Genomic DNA, 8,932 nt, shown 5'->3' with positions numbered 1-8,932 from the left:
CACTGAGGGTTGCGATCCATTGCCGGACACGAAAAAAGACAAAAAGGAAAAAAAAAAAAATGTCACACCAAAATTATATTACATTATAAAAAAAAAGGATATTTAATCTGACTGGGTGGGGACAGGCATGAGTCTGTGAGCTGCATTAAAATATCCAAAGATTTGTCAAAATTTTGAAGAGGACATAGGTTGATGCAGTTATACTTTGGGGAGATGGTGGGGATCAGTGATTGAAGTGCAACAGCTTTATCAGGTGCAAGCAGGGAATCCTTTTATTCTTTCTCCCACTGCCCCTGCCTGCCAGCTCTCTGGACTTTGTCCTTTTCCATCCCTTGAGGAAATCTCCAGTCCCATAGCTCTTCTGGTCCCTCTCAACCAACCTAACAGTTCCATTTCCATAATTAAAATATCCCTCCATTGGGCCGGCCTGTGGCTCACTCGGGAGAGTGCGGTGCTGATAACACCAAGGCCACGGGTTCGGATCCCATATAGGGATGGCCGGTTCGCTCACTGGCTGAGCGTGGTGCTGACAACACCAAGTCGAGGGTTAAGATCCCCTTACCAGCCATCTTTAAAAAAAAAAAAAAAAAAATCCCTCCATTTCTCAAACAACTACAGATAGAACTGCCATATGATCCAGAAATCCCACTGCTGGGTATATATCCAAAGGAATGGGAATCATCATGTCAAAGTGATACCTGCACTCCCGAGTTCATCGCAGCTCTATTTACAATAGCCAAGATATGGAACCAACCTAAATGTCCATTGACAGACAACAGGATAAGGAAAATGTGGCATACACAGTAGAATAGTACTCTGCTGTAAAAAAGAATGAAATTCTGCCATTCACAGCAACATGGATGCACTCAGAGAAAATTATCCTAAGTGAAATAAACCAGATACAGAAATAAAGATACAGCATGTCCTCACTCATAAATGGGAGCTAAGAAATAAATAGAAGGAAGGAAGGAAGGAGGGAAAGAACAATTGCAATAATACATTGAACTCTCAAAAGGTGAGAGCAGAACTGTAAGTACTAGGGGTGGGAAAGGAAGAGGGGGAGGGGGTTAGTGAGAAAGTGGTTAAGGATCACAAAGAATGATCATGTTTTGGTAACGATGAATATTCTGATTATCCTGATTTGCTCATCCCATATTGTACACAGGTATTGATAGTCACAGGTACCCCACAGATATGTATAATCAATTGTTTCAATAAAAAATATATGTGTGTGTATATATACATCCTTCCAATGTAACACAAACACTCCAGACTTATTTAAGTTAAGGTTCTCTCCTACTCAGCAGAGGGAAGTTTGAGGAAGGAGGTGTGTTTGGCTCAGCCTCTTTTCCTTGCTCCATTTCCTCCCCCATGTTGTCAGCCACCAGTTTTGATCCTTTCAGTGTCAAACCCAAGGGGAGAGGAGATAAGGGGAAAGGGGCAAAGTGGCAGATATGGTTATAATCTGGTGGCCGTGCCCTCTTCAGGACAGAAGGACAATTACTGAGGCAGGACAGAATAGGGACACACCCCAGGGAGGCTGCTCATGAATATTCAGACTGGATCAGCACTGCCCACCTCCTTGTTTTGCAGTCAATGAGCCCATAATGAGCCGACAACAGCTTAACCACCCTACCAATCATCCTGCTACACCTGGAACTTTGCAGATTTTGAACAGAAACTTAAGACCACATTAATCACAGCACCTGCATACTAGGAGGAACAGAAATGCAGACTAGACCAAGAAGGGCAAAGTTAAGGGAAAAGTGACCCCACTGCGCATGACCACAAACTTCAGAAACTCAGGGTCGCATGACAGGAAGCTGATGCAACCTTGTGTCAGCCCCTTAGATCTTAATTACCCTAGATTCTCTCCCAGGGCCAAATATTCCTCCCCTTAGGAAAGAGAAAACACCCCCACCCCAGAACAACATATAAACCCTCCTCTTAAGAACCCACAGTGTGCTCCTCCCTTGAGAAGACACCCATGCACTCTCTTGCACATACTTTTGCTTTGCAATAAAGCCCTACTGTTTGAATGTTTCAAGTGTCTGTCCCTCTTCCTTTCCTTTCGTTGTGTGGGTGCCTGCCATGATGTGGACCCCTCTCAGTCCCATGAAAGATTTTTCTTCATGGTTTGACCAAGAACCTAATACTGCTGTCTGGTAACATTACCGTTTTTTTGTAAGCACATGAGGGTTTCCTCCAGGAGCCGGGCTGGGCTCCCTTGGCTGACGTAATGCCTCTCCTCCTGTGGGCAGCTCACAACTTTCCCCTGGCCACTCACCCATCTAGTGGAGTGCCTTTGTCTCTCCAGGAGTTCCTCTTTCATGGTTATATTACTCCGTTTCTGTTGCTTATACCAAAATACCTGGAACTGGGTGATTTATAACAAAAATGAAATTTATTGCTTACAGTTTCAGAGGCTAGGAAGTCCAAAGTCCAGGGAACATACCTGTTGGGCCTTATTTGGTGGTGGCTTTACAGCAATGCAGGGGTCTCACATGGCAGAAAATGGTGGAGCAGAGAGAGACTAACCTCTCACATGCTCTTCCTTTAAAGCCCTCAGAACCACACCCATGACCACCATTTTTAATCCATTCACTACTGCATGGTCCTACAGTCTAATCACCTCTTCAATGCCCCAACCTTTCAATTACCATAATAGGATTTCCCACCCTCAACAGTTACAGTGGAGATTAAGCTTCTAATATATGAACTGTGGGGACACAATTCAATCAATCCACAGCACAAGTCCCTTTTGAGAAGACTCAGACCAGCTCCATTCTACATGATCAACATTTGATCCTGGGAGTACTGCTGCCCCATCAGAAATAATCTGTTTCACTATGTAGTCTTCACCACCAGGAGGGGCAGCAGCAGGCACAGACTCTAGCCTTCAAACATTTCAGGTGTGAGTTCCTCAAGCTCTAGGCAGACACACTGGAAGCTCTCAGAAAAGTCTTCTTGAATCTCTTCTACCTTGGTTTGAGGGGAAATGCCATAGCTTCCCTATAATCCATTCAAAGAAAGAAGGTCCACAAGGCTGGCAGAGAAAGATGGGTGATGGGATGTGCTAATAAGATAGGTTTTACAATCTCTTTAATATGTCCATTTAGGTGGTCAAGCACCCAGCTCCAGGATGTGAATTACCTGGCACCCAACTTCTGGTCTCAGCATCTAGGGCTTTTGCAGAACTCTAAGGGAGTTCCATTCTAAAATGCGGTTACAGAAGTTAGAGAGGTAGATTTCCAGCCAGTAAAAGTTATCTTTCTAGTAAAATGAATCTAGATCATAAAGGTGCAATCTACCAGTGTCTAAAATTGGTGCTCAAGCAGAAGGAATTTCTGTACAGAATGGGAACTGGACAGGTAACATCTACCATCTTCTTTCTCACTCTAGAATTCTATTATTTCTATAACTGTGTCCATCCCTACACTTGAGCAATGCATACAAAGAAAGTAATCCCAAGGGATCGTGGAAGTGGGTGCATGATAATGTATGTAGCACAGATGGCATTCAGACGTGCTGAGGGGGGTTAAAAGGAAGGACAGCTCTTGGTTGGACAGAGTTTAGTCGGGGAGAGTTTTTCTGCTGTTGCAGTAGCTGTCCCACACTTGTAAAGAGTGTTGTTTCTCATGTTCTGCTAGGCTGGGAGAGACTCAAAGGTGTGTCTTATCCAGTATCCCAAGACTTGGCACAGTTCCTGGCACTGCGTAGGTGTCAATAAAGATGTTTTGAGTGAATGAATGAACCACTTAATGAGGGACTGAAGTTAAGTATGGAAAGAATAGGAAAGGGGATGGATAAGTAACTATGTGGTAGTAGGAACTGGAGGCAGGGAGAGTTAAAGAGAAGTCAGGAGACACAGTAGCCTGACTGAAAGAGAAGGGGATGTGTGAGAAAAAAAGAGAGCCATGTGTTTGAATTAGGTAAAACAAGTTGGTTTAACACTACAGTTAGATCCAATTCATGTTAGGAAGATGTTCTAGTCTCCCAAGCAGGGGATCGATGTTAGGAGACTGAAATTTCAGAAGAATTAATCTTTAGAGGTAAAAAGACAATTGGAGCTCTCAGCTAAAGCTGGACCGAAGGAAATGGATTAAACCAAAGTTAGGAAATTAGATTAGCTATAAAGAAGGTCATTATGCAAAAAGTTTGTGAAATCTTTCTTAGACTCCTTAGAAATCTATGATTGGAGTTTCTGCTATGAAGCAAAGGAACTGTTTAGATAATTTTTCAAGAGCATGCCATGGTTGTAGGTTTCTTTGATAACTAAAACCGTATATATATATTAGTATACAAAAGTCCAAAATGTCCTCAAATGCACAGGGTATGCTGGGGTCATTCCAAATCACTCAATACAACTAATGGTAAAATCAACTGAAGAAGGAGTAAGAAAATGAGAAGCAAGAAAGGAAGGAGGAGGAGGGAAAGTAGGGAAGGTAATGGAGACATTCAAATAAAGACTGATAGAAATTAAGATGCTTTATCAGCATCACAGTCTTTGATCTAGTCTCATCCCTGGAACTTGTGTCATAAATGTGACTGTCATCCATCTGGTATATCAGGGCAGAAAAACAGCTTGGGAGCCACTAGGTAAAAGTATATCACTGACCCAGTCTTAACTAATCTTGCTTGGAGGAAAACAATTCCATAAGCACACATCTATCTCCCTCAGTGATTAAGAAGACCTCAATCCCAATCACCAGTCCCAAAATAAACATAAGTGGAGGAGAGAGCCTGCCTCATACAGTAAACTCCTACTTGTATGAAGATCAGATTTCACCTTCTTGGGCATTACTTTCCACATGTGGCTTATGTGAGGTGATGTGTATAGATTGTGACAGGTGGGCTAAGGAAATATAACTTTTTTTCTTTATTCCTACTTCGTAGCAAGGATAAAAAGAAAATCTTAAATTTGTCAATTCAAGAAGACTTCTCTTGGGCCGGCCCGTGGCTCACTCGGGAGAGTGCGGTGCTGATAACACCAAGGGCCCGGGTTCAGATCCCACATAGGGATGGCCGGTTGCTCACTGGCTGAGCATGGTGCTGACAACACCAAGTCAAGGGTTAAGATCCCCTTACCGATCATCATTAAAAAAAAAAAAAAAAAAGAAGACTTCTCTTTCAAGTATTTTTTTAGCCAACAAACAAGTATTTGTTTAACATCAAAATGGGCAAAAGAGTCCAGTCAAGATGGTGGAATAGACGGTCCCCAGCATCACTCTCTCCCACAAATCAACCAATTTACAACTATAAAAAAGCAACAACAGCCAAGATGGGGCTGCTAGAACTCAGGGGAAGAGGAGGAGAGCCCTATAGAATTCATGAAGGTGGGAGAAGCCAAGATGAGAGAAATAAAAAACTGCTCCAACCGTTTCGTGCCATGCCACTTCCAGGCTGGAGTTGCTGAGCGCACAGAGCAGGAGCCAGAAGAAGCCACAGCAGTGCCCTTCAAATGAAGTTGCTTGGAGGCAGCAGGAGAGAAGAGGGCTTTGGTGGCCCCCAAGACAGCAAGACCACTAATAGGGTTCCTGTTGACCCACACAGGAGCAAGGAGTCACAACAACTGAAAAAAAGGAGCCACTCAGAGGCCGGTGAGTCATCGCAAGGGACCAGCACATAGCCTGTCCCATGGGAAGTGTTTGCAGCATGGGCAATGGGGGAGACCAGCCCACCAGCAGAACACTGGGGCACAGCAAGAACAGTTGATCTGCCCCAAATCAGCACAGGACCACTCGGAGGAGACTGGTCAGTTATACAGAACTGCATGGGGTGCAGTTTGATGAAAAGATTCAGGTGTGGACCAAAGTTTCTACACAACCCGGGTGTACCAGGTCTCTGGAGAGCCGGAAGTATCTATAAGGTCAACCATTAAACCCTGAGCAGCACAAAAAGCCTTCCCTAGGGAAACAGAAGCAAAGCAGCAATTTAGCTCAACCACACAGCTCAGGAACTGGTTCCCACAGGAAGTTTGCTCAATTTAGAAGTAAGCAAAGGACAAAAAATTAGTTCTGGCCCAGGCACAGTGCCAGCACCTCAGGCCCACCCGGGGACCTGACACCACCCTACCCCACCCACAGCCAGGCACACTGCTAGTGCCTCAGGGCCCTCCAGGGACCCCTTTTAGTTACGTTTTAAGATGAGTCCATTCTGAGTTCCCCTTTCTGGGGGAATCCAAGTCCTACATGATTCTGCATGTCATTCCAACTTGTGGATAGAAGAGCATCCTCCAGAGCACAGCTGGTCCTCCCACTCTCTGTGCATCCTGTGTTGCTATTTACTGACATCTGGCAGGTCACACCCAGTTCTTTTGAGCACTGGGGCTGACAACGGAGAAGTCTGCATGCCCAGCCAAAGGCCGTCATATTCTGCACCCTCCTCATCCCCATACCAGTCTTCTTCCAAGTCACTGGATCTTTTAGCACTTCTACATAGGGTTTTCTGGTTTCCCCTATCACAGGCACAGACCACAGAACAGGATATTTGGAGGCTCCATCTCAGGCCCATCAGCCATGGCCATCTCACGTCTGCCACCTGAGCTGGTCTGGTTCCCAGTTCTATGCTGAAAGAGGATTTCTGGCCCAAACTGGAGGAAGCAATGAGCAAGCTACCCTGTCCTGCCATTCTGGACATTTCCACTGGCCCTTCAGCCCCTCCCCTACCTGGTTTCTCCCAAAATGTGGAATATACTATAAAGCATATATACTTCACAGGGCCTGGTTTTCCAAAGTCTTGCAGTTTCAAATACTGACCTTGTGGAGGACTGGAAACTTTCCTCAGGCTATAAGTCTCTGGTGTAAGATAAAGATTAGTGGCACAGCAAGGTTGCTAGCTCAAGGACAGACTAGTTACTGGTTGTTATGTAAAGATACTGAGAAATTGCTTAAGAAGGAATGTTTGCTAAGATCAAGCTTTTGCTGACAGCCTTACTGGAATGTCATCTGACTTGTTTCACTGAAAGTTACCAGCCTATATTGTTAAACTATAACCCCACTTATGTCTCTTCCTGTAACTTCCTGGTCTGGAAAATAAATGCAGGCAGAGAACCCCAATTCGGGGTTAATTTCCCAAGGAAGGGATGCCTCTTGCTGGAAGGTCCCAGGGAAGTTAACCACTGCAGGGCTTCTCACTGCTCAGAAGAGATGGGCTTTGAGTAATACTTTGCATCTCTGTCACCCAGGAGAAGTGGGGTGACAAATCCATGGGGGGCGAAGCAACACAAAGCAACACTAAAAGAATATGGAGGTATCAGTGTGTTTAGGAATGGAAGGGTGGACAATGACACATAGTATGACTTACTGTCCTTTGATTCCTCTGTCACTCAGGATCCTCTTCCCAAACACCAAGAGAGCTTCTCTTGGGTTGCATTTGTCCTCCCGTTTCCTGGGGCAAAAATAATCTGTTTCACTATGTAATCTTAGTGGCCAAGGGCTCCGAGGAAAACCCCAAGCATCAATGTATGAAAATTATCTGTTTTCTTTTTCTACTCCATTAGACTGAGAGTTTGAAGGTAGAGACTGTTTCTCCTGCTTGAGGATGTTCTCAACTGCAGATACTGAATATGTAGAAAAACACCTCCTAGGAGAACTTACTCTGTCAATAAGGAAGCATCAACTTCAGAGGCAAACACTAGTAAACATTTAATGCAAAACAGGATCAGATGATGGAACAGAACAGAAAGTCCAAAATAGTCCTGGGGCCAGCCCGGTGGCGCACTGGATAGTGCGCCGCTTGGGAAGCGCGGCGGCACTCCCGCCCGAGGGTTCGGATCCCACATGCAGACCGGTTCCCGCTCACTGGCTGAGCGAGGCGCGGGAGCAACACCGAGGGTTGCGATCCCGTTGCCGGTCCCCGGTCCGATACGGGGGCAACACTGAGGGTTGCGATCCGTTGCCGGACACGGAAAAAGACAAAAGACAAAAAAAAAAAAAAAATAGTCCTTCCCCCGCCCCCCCCACACACACACAGATTTTCAATAAAAATACAAGGCTCTCTTCTCTCTACCCCTGGAGAAGAGAGTCTTTTCAACAAATGTTACTGGAACAATTGAATAATCATACAGTGAGGGAGGGGACGGGGGGGGAGGAGGGACTTCAATCCATACCTGTGGTAGGAAGAAAAATGGCATTCCCCAGATGTCCACATCCTAATACCCCCAAACCCATGAATATATTGAGAGTAAAAAGACAAGCCACAAAACATATTTGCAAAAATGTTTGCATATCATGTATCTGACTTTTGGGGGGAGGGGGCGGGGGAGCTTGCCAGCAGGAGGATCCAAACCGTTGACCTTAGTGTTATATCACCTCACTCTAAAAAATCATGTTATCTGATAAAGGGCTTTTCTCCAGAATGTATAAACTCTCAAAACTCAGTAACAGGAAAATAAACAACAAGCAAAAAATTGGGCAAAAGATTTGAACAGACACTTCACCAAAGAAGATATGTGGATGACAAATACATACATGAAAAGATGCTCAAATCATTAGTCATGGAAAAATTAAATTATAACCACAAAGAGATACAACTGCCCAAGTGTTGTCAAAGTTGTTGAGCAACTGGAACCTTCACACACTAATAGTGGGAATGTAAAATGGTATAACCACTTTGGAAAACAGCTTGGCAGCCTTAGGTATTTACCCAAGAGGAATGAAGACAAACATCCATACAAAGACTTGCAGATGAATGTCCATGGCAGCTTTATTTGTAATAGCCCAACACTGGAAGCAACCGAAACGTCCATCAACAGGTCAATGGATAAACAAACTGTGGGATATGCATACCCTGTAATAAACTACCCAGCATCAAAAAATATCCAGCATCAAAAACGAATGAATTCTTGACAACAGATGAACCTCAGAATAATTAGTCTACGTGAAAAAAGCCAGACAAAGAAGGAATACTCACGGTATGATTCAATTTATAG

The sequence above is a fragment of the Galeopterus variegatus genome, unplaced genomic scaffold, assembly GCF_000696425.1.
Source record: "Galeopterus variegatus unplaced genomic scaffold, G_variegatus-3.0.2 Scaffold438, whole genome shotgun sequence".
In the NCBI taxonomy this organism is placed as follows: domain Eukaryota; kingdom Metazoa; phylum Chordata; class Mammalia; order Dermoptera; family Cynocephalidae; genus Galeopterus; species Galeopterus variegatus.
The sequence above is the reverse complement of the archived record's forward strand: the minus strand, read 5'-3'. Positions refer to the sequence as shown.